The sequence below is a fragment of the Budorcas taxicolor genome, chromosome 1 (genome assembly GCF_023091745.1).
Source record: "Budorcas taxicolor isolate Tak-1 chromosome 1, Takin1.1, whole genome shotgun sequence".
Taxonomy (NCBI): Eukaryota; Metazoa; Chordata; class Mammalia; order Artiodactyla; family Bovidae; genus Budorcas; species Budorcas taxicolor.
Window position 1 is genome coordinate 99,840,815 of NC_068910.1, and position 9,530 is coordinate 99,850,344.

At 36.4% G+C, this 9,530-nt stretch overlaps 1 pseudogene; it reads right to left on the bottom strand.

Annotated features, from left to right (window-relative positions):
* Nucleotides 1-840: 840 nt before the first annotated feature.
* Nucleotides 841-2,415, bottom strand: LOC128054852 (eukaryotic translation initiation factor 3 subunit E-like; annotated as a pseudogene).
* Between the last annotated feature and the right edge of the window lie 7,115 nt (nucleotides 2,416-9,530).

Consider the following 9,530-nt stretch of genomic DNA (forward strand, 5'->3'; position numbering starts at 1 on the left):
ACCAGTTTAAAAGCATATGAGTTTTTAATTTTATTTCTGAGTTATATACTAATTCAGAGAATGTAAAAAATTTTATTGTTCATAATTAGTAGAACAAGATGTTCAATTTCGGCCTAATGTTAAAATCCTATGAGTGAAAAAGTAATTGAATATAAGCTTAAAGTGTCTATTGAGAACAGATCTATTATAGTGGTGTCTGCAATTCATATGACTGTAGAATACAGTGCTTGCTTAGAGCTCTAAAGATGAAAGCACTGTTGGTATTGGTGTAAGACCGACACTCCTAAGAGCAATAATTAAAGAAACAATCAGTGTCATGACTGTAGTAACATATCAACAGTACACCCCAAATGGAGACGAGCAGCAAAGCAGCACCAGTGTGACAAAAGTTAAGGGAGCTGCTCTGTGAGACAAAAGAAAGGTTTTTGAAGTCTCTATTTGAAGAGTGACTACAAAGAGTCATGAACTGATACATAGCTCAAGGGTGTCCAGCTGAAGTGGACAAGGGGATGTAAAAGCCCACTTAGAATTCTTGAACCCTGATAACCTGTCAGTGATGCAGGGGTGCAGTTTTACTTGCACAAAATCATTTGTCCAAGCGGTACATCTTTTTCTAATTCATCTCCCCAATTCAGGGATCGACTTCTTATTTTACTTTTTAATGAAACAGTCAATTTTATTCAAATTCTCCAAAGTGTATAGTCAATATGCTAATTGTTCTCAAATGTTTTACCTTTATATGATAGTTTTAATATTTCACCTTCTTTTACAGTTTTTTTTTTTTTTAATATATATAGCTCTTCAATAGAAGGCAGGATCCTGAGTTACAGTTAGGAGCCTCTACTTACTATTCTGATTAAATTTCTTCTCAGTATTCATGGTCACCATTTGGCTTCTTAAAGAAACACCTTTTGGTCTTTTCAATCACTTGCGTGGTTTCATCACTTGTGAGATGGTATTGTTACTCATAACCTCATGATCTAATTTAGAATCAATCTTGATACTCAGTCTTGCATTTGTAATCAAATTTATAATCTACTTTTCAACTTATTCTGGAGGCATGCTTAGTTTAACTGCCAACATGTTAATGCTAATACACTGATGGATGTGACCCAAGTCTGAAATATGGAGACAGGCATTTTCAATGAAATCCTCAAGATAAGCCACCAAGAAGAAATCATTCACTTGCATTGATCCACATTCCTTCAGCTTTATGTGAGCCCCATGGAAGTTAACATATAAGCATTTAACAAATTCTGAAATTGGGTCTTTATATAAATATGTGCAAGGTTCCCATTGAATAAATTTGACCAGATCTTTTAGCACTTTCCCGTGTTTTCGAACATCTTTGTTTGTTATGACTGCTGTGGTTAAATAGTAGAGAATATGTGGGCACATCATTGGAACTGCACTAAGATACTGTGGCTGGTAAAGGAATCGGTCCATAATGTTACTGTGCTTTGGGGAGATAGAAGAAAACAGAGACTGATGAGTGAACCATATTCACGGCTGAAGAGACTGAAGTGGAGAATCCACAGAATTATTATTTTTTAGCCATGCAATCTTCCATGACTGCATTCCAATTCTGTATTAAAATTTCTGAGGTCAGTTGTCCCCAGAGTGAACTCAAAGCATTTCTATCCATTGCTGGAACCAACCTTCTAAAGAAGTGAAGATATTCTATTGCTCCAGAGTAATTTCCACATTCATATTGGAATTTTGCATACCTAGCATGTATGGCACCCCACTCCAGTACTCTTGCCTGGAAAATCCCATGGATGGAGGAGCCTGGTGGGCTGTAATCCATGGTGTTGCTAAGAGTCAGACACGACTGCATGACTTCACTTTGACTTTTCACTTTCACGCATTGGAGAAGGAAATGGCAACCCACTCCAGTGTTCTTGCCTGGAGAATCCCAGGAATGGGGGAGCCTGGTGGGCTGCCATCTATGGGGTCGACCAGAGTCAGAAACAACTGAAGTGACTTAGCAGCAGAAGCAGCAGCATGTATCTAAATATTCCTACCTAAAACCAGGCTTATCTGACATGTAGTAAAACTATATCCAATCATCCCTGGTTTATTGCATTTGCCTTGTAGTGTCTGGATCTTCAAACATCTTCACAACTGGTTCAAAATTGGTTGATGCCTGGAGTTGTTACAGTTGTGAAACAATGCTGGGTTTGTTGTTGTTGTTGTTGTTGTTTTTTTTTTCTCTCAAAGCATGAGGATATCATCAGAATAAAGGGAATACATCAATAGCAAAGTCTATATGTTGGTATCACTAAGAACATCCAATTTCCATTATAATTTTTTTTGTTATGTATTTTTCTTAACAGAGAGAAACTCAAGCAATGAAAGAACTAGAAGCCGATCCAAAAAGTGTGTGATGTAAATAATCAAGTCATGCTCCACCATCTTGCTAAGGAAAAGGAAATTGTAGGAGTCTTTTTTTTTTTTTTTTTTTTTCAATTTAAACCCAGTAAGGGTTTTAGGCCAACATGTTAGTTCCTGAAATATGGAATGAAAGCAATCACAATTCGTGGTGGTACTCTAGAATTAATAGTTCATTATATGACCTTAAGTAAGTAGTCCAACTCTTCTAGACAATAGTTCCCTAAAACATGAATTGAACTAATTGAAATAAGTAATCTCAATTGTTCTTTCATCTCTTAGCTCTAATAATCCTATGTTAAAAAAAAAAAAAGGAAGCAAGTATATGAGTAGAAAAAGATCATTAGCATTGACACCAGGCAGATCTGGGTTAAAATCCACATTCAGAATGCTACCTTGCTTGGATACATGATTTAATCTTTCTGATTTTCAGCCACAATATCACCTCATACTGTTAGAATACTATTATCAAAAAGATAAGGTAAAAAATGCTAGTGAGGGTATGGAGAAAAAAAGAACCCTTGTGCATTGTTGGTGGGAATATAAATTGGTGCAGCCACTCTAGACCATGTAAGCTTCTTAAAAAAATTAAAACTAGAACTACCATAGGGGCTTCCCAAGTGGCATAGTGGTAAAGAACCTGCCTGCCAATGCAGGAGACACATGAGTTTGATCCCTGGATCAGGAAGATCTCCTGGAGTGGGGAATGGCAATCCACTCCAATATTCTTACCTGGAGAATTCCATGAACTGAGGAGACTGGTGGGCTACAGTCCATGGGGTTTCCAAGAGTCAGATGCAACTGAGAATGCATACATATAACTACCAAATGATCTAGCAATCCCACTTCTCAGTATATACCCAAAGAAAGCAGAAATACTAACTTAAAAAGATATATGCACCCCTATATTCACTGCAGCATTATGTACAACAATCAAGATACATTTAAAACCTAACTGTCCATCAGTGAATGAATGGATACAGAAGATGTGGTGTACATTTGTATACACTGGAATATTCAGCCAAAAAACAACAAAACCTTTCCATTTGTGGCAACATAAAGCTGAGCACCAAAGAATTGATGCTTTTGAACTGTGGTGTTGGAAAAGACTCTTGAGAGTCCCAAGGATCCAACCAGTCCATTCTAAAGAAGATCAGCCCTGGATGTTCTTTGGAAGGAATGATGCTGAAGCTGAAACTCCAATACTTTGGCCACTTCATGCAAAGAGTTGACTCATTGGAAAAGGCTCTGATGTGAGGAGGGATTGGGGGCAGGAGGAGAAGGGGACGACAGAAGATGAGATGGCTGGATGGCATCACCAACTCACAATGGATGTGAGTTTGAGTGAACTCCGGGAGTTGGTGGTGGACAGGGAGGACTGGAGTGCTGCAGTTCATGGGGTCACAAAGAGTCTGACACGACTGAGCAACTGAACTGAACTGAACTGAACTGAACTGAAGTGCACCCTAAGTGCATTATACTAAGTGATGTAAGTCAAACAAACAAAAAAGACAAATACTATATGGTCTCACTTACATGCGGAATCTAAAATAAAAAGAGAAAAAAAAAGAGAAAAAAGAAAAAAATAAAATAAAATAAAAAGAAAAGAGAAAAGCTTGCAGATACAGAGAACAGAGTGGTGATTGCAAATGGATAAAAGGAGTAAAAGGGTACAAACTTCCATTATGAAAGAAGTCATGGGGATGTAACATACAGCATGGTGACTATAGTTAATAATACTGTATTGCATATTTGAAAGTTTCTAAGAGAGTAGATCTTAAAAGTTCTCATCATAAAAAAAATTCTGAAGCTGTAATGTTTGTTTCCCAGAATTACTGTAGTGATTATTTCTCAATATATGCAAACATCAAATCACTATGTTGTACATATGAAACTAATATCACGTCATATGTCAATTATATATTTATAAAATAAATCAACAGTTTTATGTTTATAAAAGAAATTGTTTTATATTTATATAAAGTGATTATATATTCATAAAATCATTCAACATATATGAAAAGTATGACTTCAAGTAATGTCTTCAAAAAAAACTATGGAAGTACTATGAGAGGTATTTGACAGGTATATAGAAAAGAAAACAACTGTCAGTAAGATCACAGATTCTCAAGAGTATTTCTAAGGGATGATAAGTGCTATATTATTTTCTAGAAATTTCTAAAACATAGAGGCTCAAAGTAAATCTTATTTGAATCTTGATTCCAACACTGTGCTGTAAGAACATGACGTTGTGCCACAGCCTTGATATGATATAGTGTAATATACATCTTACCGGGAGAAATATCAATAACCTCAGATATGCAGATGGCACCATCCTTATGGCAGAAAGTAAAGAAGAACTAAAGAGCCTCTTGATGAAAGTGAAAGAGGAGAGTGAAAAAGTTGGCTTAAAGCTCAACATTCAGAAAACTAAGATCATGGCATCCGGTCCCATCACTTCATGGGAAATAGATGGGAAAACAGTGGAAATAGTCACTGACTTTATTTTGGGGGACTCCAAAGTCACTGCAGATAGTGATTGCAGCCATGAAATTAAAAGATACTTACTCCTTGGAAGGAAACTTATGACCAACCTAGACAGCATATTAACAAGCAGAGACATTACTTTGTCCACAAAGGTCCGTCTACTCAAGGCTATGGTTTTTCTAGTAGCCATGTATGGTTGTGAATGTTGGACTATAAAGAAAGCTGAACACCGAAGAATTGATGCCTTTGAACTGTACTGTTGGAGAAGACTCTTGAGAGTCCCTCGGACTGCAAGGAGATCCAACCAGTCCATCCTAAAGCAGATCAGTCCTGGGTTTTCATTGGAAGGACTGATGTTGAAGCTGAAACTTCAATATTTTGGCCACCTATTGTGAAGAGCTGACTCATTGGAAAACTCATTTCCCTGATGTTGGGAAAGTTGGAAGGCAGGAAGAGAAGGGGACGACAGAGGATGAGGTGGTTAGATGGCATCACCGACTCAATGGACATGGGTTTGGGTGGACTCCGGGAGTTGGTGATGGACAGGGAGGCCTGGCATGCTGCAGTTTATGTGGTCACAAAGAGTGAGACATGACTGAGTGACTGAACTGAACTGAACTGAACTGAACTGAATATATATCTGCCAAATGTGTATTATGCTTTTTAATGAATCTGTCTCTTGGTGACCACATAACAAAATCAGTTCAACTAGTCTCAGTCAGTCTCTGATATAAGTTTATCTCTTCTGACCATTAAATGAGATCAGGCATTTAAAGCACTTGCTTATAGTAGTCATTTAATAAATATCAATAAATGATTAGTATAAAAATAGCATAAACATTCTATTAACATGCAGTTAAAGATATTTACATGTAGATACCATCATTTGAATTATTTTAATACCCTTGAATTTTTAGCTATGTCAAATTAACCTAAAATATTTATGTTTTCTTCAAGAACTGATAAAGGTTATTAAAGATTATTAAAATTTCCAGATTCTATTCCTTTTCATGGGACAAAGGAAAAACATGGCTACCTTAAGATTCGCATTTCCATAGCACTGCTGCTGCTGCTAAGTCACTTCAGTAGTGTCTGACTCTGTGGGACCCCATAGACAGCAGCCCACGAGGCTCCCCCGTCCCTGGGATTCTCCAGGCAAGAACACCGGAGTGGGTTGCCATTTCCTTCTTCATATCTGAAAGTTGGTCAGTGTATCCACACATATAATAGCACAAGTAGTGAAGTGAAAAGTGAAGTCGCTCAGTCGTGTCCGACTCTTTGTGACCCCATGGACTGTAGCCTATCAGGCTTCTCCATCCATGGGATTCTCCAGGAAAGAATACTGGAGTGGGTTACCATTTCCTTCTCCAGGGGATCTTCCTGAGTACTTGCCTAAAACACAAATCAATCCACTATCTATGAATAGACCCTAGACATTGCTTTTTAGAAATCCCAAGAATATAACATCTCAACAAATATATTTATCTTCTTAATATCTGAAATTCTAGAATTTTATCCCTCCTATCATATTCTCCCTCCTGTCTTATTCAAATACTCCTGAAAAACATACTTCCAATCTAATCATTGGCCTTTCATACTTATTCTTGTCTATAATCATGGTTTTGATTAGCTGTTTCCCCTGACACAGACAGCCTCATAATACAGGTGACTTTTCCACTCCTCTTTGCCTAGGTACTTACAATGCAATGTAAGCCCTCTGAAATAATTAAATAGCAGCTCACACTATTAACTAAAAGCCTTTATTTCTATGTTTTATTATCATATTTTATAAGTAAATATGTATTATATTTTACAGTCAGAAAAATGCAAGTCAAAAATGTTAAGTATAATCTTTTGCTCAGAGATATCCTATGTAATTGGGATCAAAGAACTCATATCCTGCTATTTTCATATATCAGTAGTATTTTCTCTGAATTTAAGTATTTTTATCAGTAACTTTTGTAGTGAATATGTAGCATTCATTCACATGTCTGTGCTATAATTTTTTCAACAACTACATTGTTGATGCTAATTTTTTCCATATAACAATATATTTATAAATAAACAGTGAGAATTTATGTATTACTTTAAAGTAGCTTTCCAAGAAGGGAATTCTTGATCCAAAGTTAATAAATCTACTTTTATTAAGTGCTTTATTTTGCTTTTCAGGAAGATCGTAGAAGTTAACTTTAAATAAAATAACCATTTAAAGCCCTTTCAGTAATACTTATTTTTAGTTTAAGGGAATATACTTAGTTCATGTTCATTGAAGAAAACATAGAAAATACAGGGGAAAATCAAAAGTTCTACTGAAAAATTTTGTGATTTTACCAATCACAATAATATTTGTTCTTGTTTTCATCAGAACTTTTCTGTGCGTATTACACATATTTTAAAAAAAAAAAACAATAGATAATATACAATTTTGAGCTCTACTTACTTTTTCATTGTATCAGAAGTGTTTTCTAATGTTCAATTCTCTTCTTTTCTTCCCTATCTCAATAGTCACCTCTGTATACACTGTTGCCTTAATCAGAAATTCTGGAGAACCAGTCCAGATACAAGTTTCTCTCTTTTATCCAAAATCAACAGATTACCAATCCCTCATATGTCCTCCCCTAGAATAACTCACATGACTTCAGCTTCTCTCCAACCACGTTTCCAGTGTTTCTCTCACTTGTGTTATTGCAGGTACTCCCTTTGCCAGGTCTTTTCACCTCCACTTCAGTCATCTTGTATCCCAGTCTCCATGATCCTAGAGAACATTCTAACATTGAGATAAAACCCTGTTATTCCAAAGATTACAATGACCCATTTAAGATAAAACCCTCATTTTTCACTGTAACACTGTTCCCTTTCACTACTTCAGCTTCCTCCATCTCTTGACATTGTCCCAGGTATAACTTGCCCTCAGGAAATGCCAACCCACTTTTCTTCCCTGACTGTGTATTGCTCTCCATGAGTTTGTAAATTTCCTGTTAAAAGCTTCTTGTAGGGACTCTGGAGACACACTCTAGCTATATTTAAGTCCTGGCTGTGCCTGCTGTTGACCTTGGGCAATTCACTTAACTGTTACGTATTTCAAGTTTCTCACTTGTAAAAGTAGTCTAGTAACACTGCTTACCCATGGGATAGTGACGAGGATTGAATGAGTTCATAACTGTAAGAAGCTTGAAACAGTAACCCACACAAGTGTTGTGTAAACTGTCTATTAAATTGAGGCTTCATATTGCCTGTTATAATGTTTAGCTTGCAAAGCCTATTTAACTTTGCTGCTTTTGCTGCTACTAAGTCGCTTCAGTCATGTCCGACTCTGTGCGACCCCATAGATGGCAGCCCACCAGGCTCCTCCGCCCTTGGGATTCTCCAGGCAAGAACACTGGAATGGGTTGCCATTTCCTTCTCCAATGCATGAAAGTGAAAAGTGAAATTGAAGTCGCTCGGTCATGTCCACCTCTTCCTGACCCCATGGACTTCAGCCTACCAGGCTCCTCCGTCCATGGGATTTTCCAGGCAAGAGTACTGGAGTGGGTTGCCATTGCCTTCTCCATTTAACTTTGAGATTACTCCAAAAGTGTTTTTCTGAAACTACACAGAGATGCCTGCATCTACTCTTTGATCTTTGTCCTATCTCTCTGCACACAGTAGTAAAATCATATGCATCTGTGAGTCCCAAAATAGTTGTCTGAGAGAAGAGGTTGTCTTTCTTCATTGTCAGACTCTAGCACAAAGCCTAAGCAAGGCTCTACTACTTGTGGTCCATCAGTATCTGTTTTTCAAATGAACTGGCAATTTTGATGAAGATCTTGTTCACTACATGTTCTTTCCATGTACACTATGTTTTCAAGACTCTAGTTAAATAAAAAAAAATATTTTAAGGATCAAGTCTTACAATAGGTTATAAGCATGCAATCTAATTTTAAAAAGAGACTAAATCAGAATCTACTTTTATTTGGTAAGTTACTATATTATTTTCATGGAGAAATCAAGTAGTACATGCCACATAATACTTTAAAAATTAACAACCTACCAGTCATATTTACTAAGATTAAAAATTGAAGCAATCAGAACTAGGCATGGGAAGAAGATATGAAAGAAAGAAAGAGACATAGCCCTTAGTTTTAAAGGAAGTTAGGATGCTCTTGAGTTTTAGAGCATACATCCACAAGATTATTGAAACATACTTAAAGATCAGTGATGGATAAAATTCAGAGAACAAGCAAACTAGAAGAATACAGTGTCCATGGATATAAAGAATACATAAATGGAATAAGTAGGACAGAATTTTTTCAGCTCAACAATAAGATATGCCAGATATGACTTTTAATTCAGATTGTAAAATCAAAACAATTGTGCAAGGATTTGAAGAGGTTAAAAATAGCTATGAGAGATGAATAGCACACTCAGTCGAGAAAGTAGAAATAAGACAGATAAACTGAGAAGATTTTTGGAGGATGTAAAGCAATTGGCAAATTCTCTCTGCCTGATATTTTGTCAGGAGATGAAATGGGTGAGTATACTACAAAGCTTGTGAGTTTCTTTCCACACAAGTCGTTAAGGAAAGGTGAGATAAAGGCACTTTGTAAATGAAGATGTTGTGAACATATAGATATTTTGTAATACCACTAATGTTATTATGACATTTATAACAA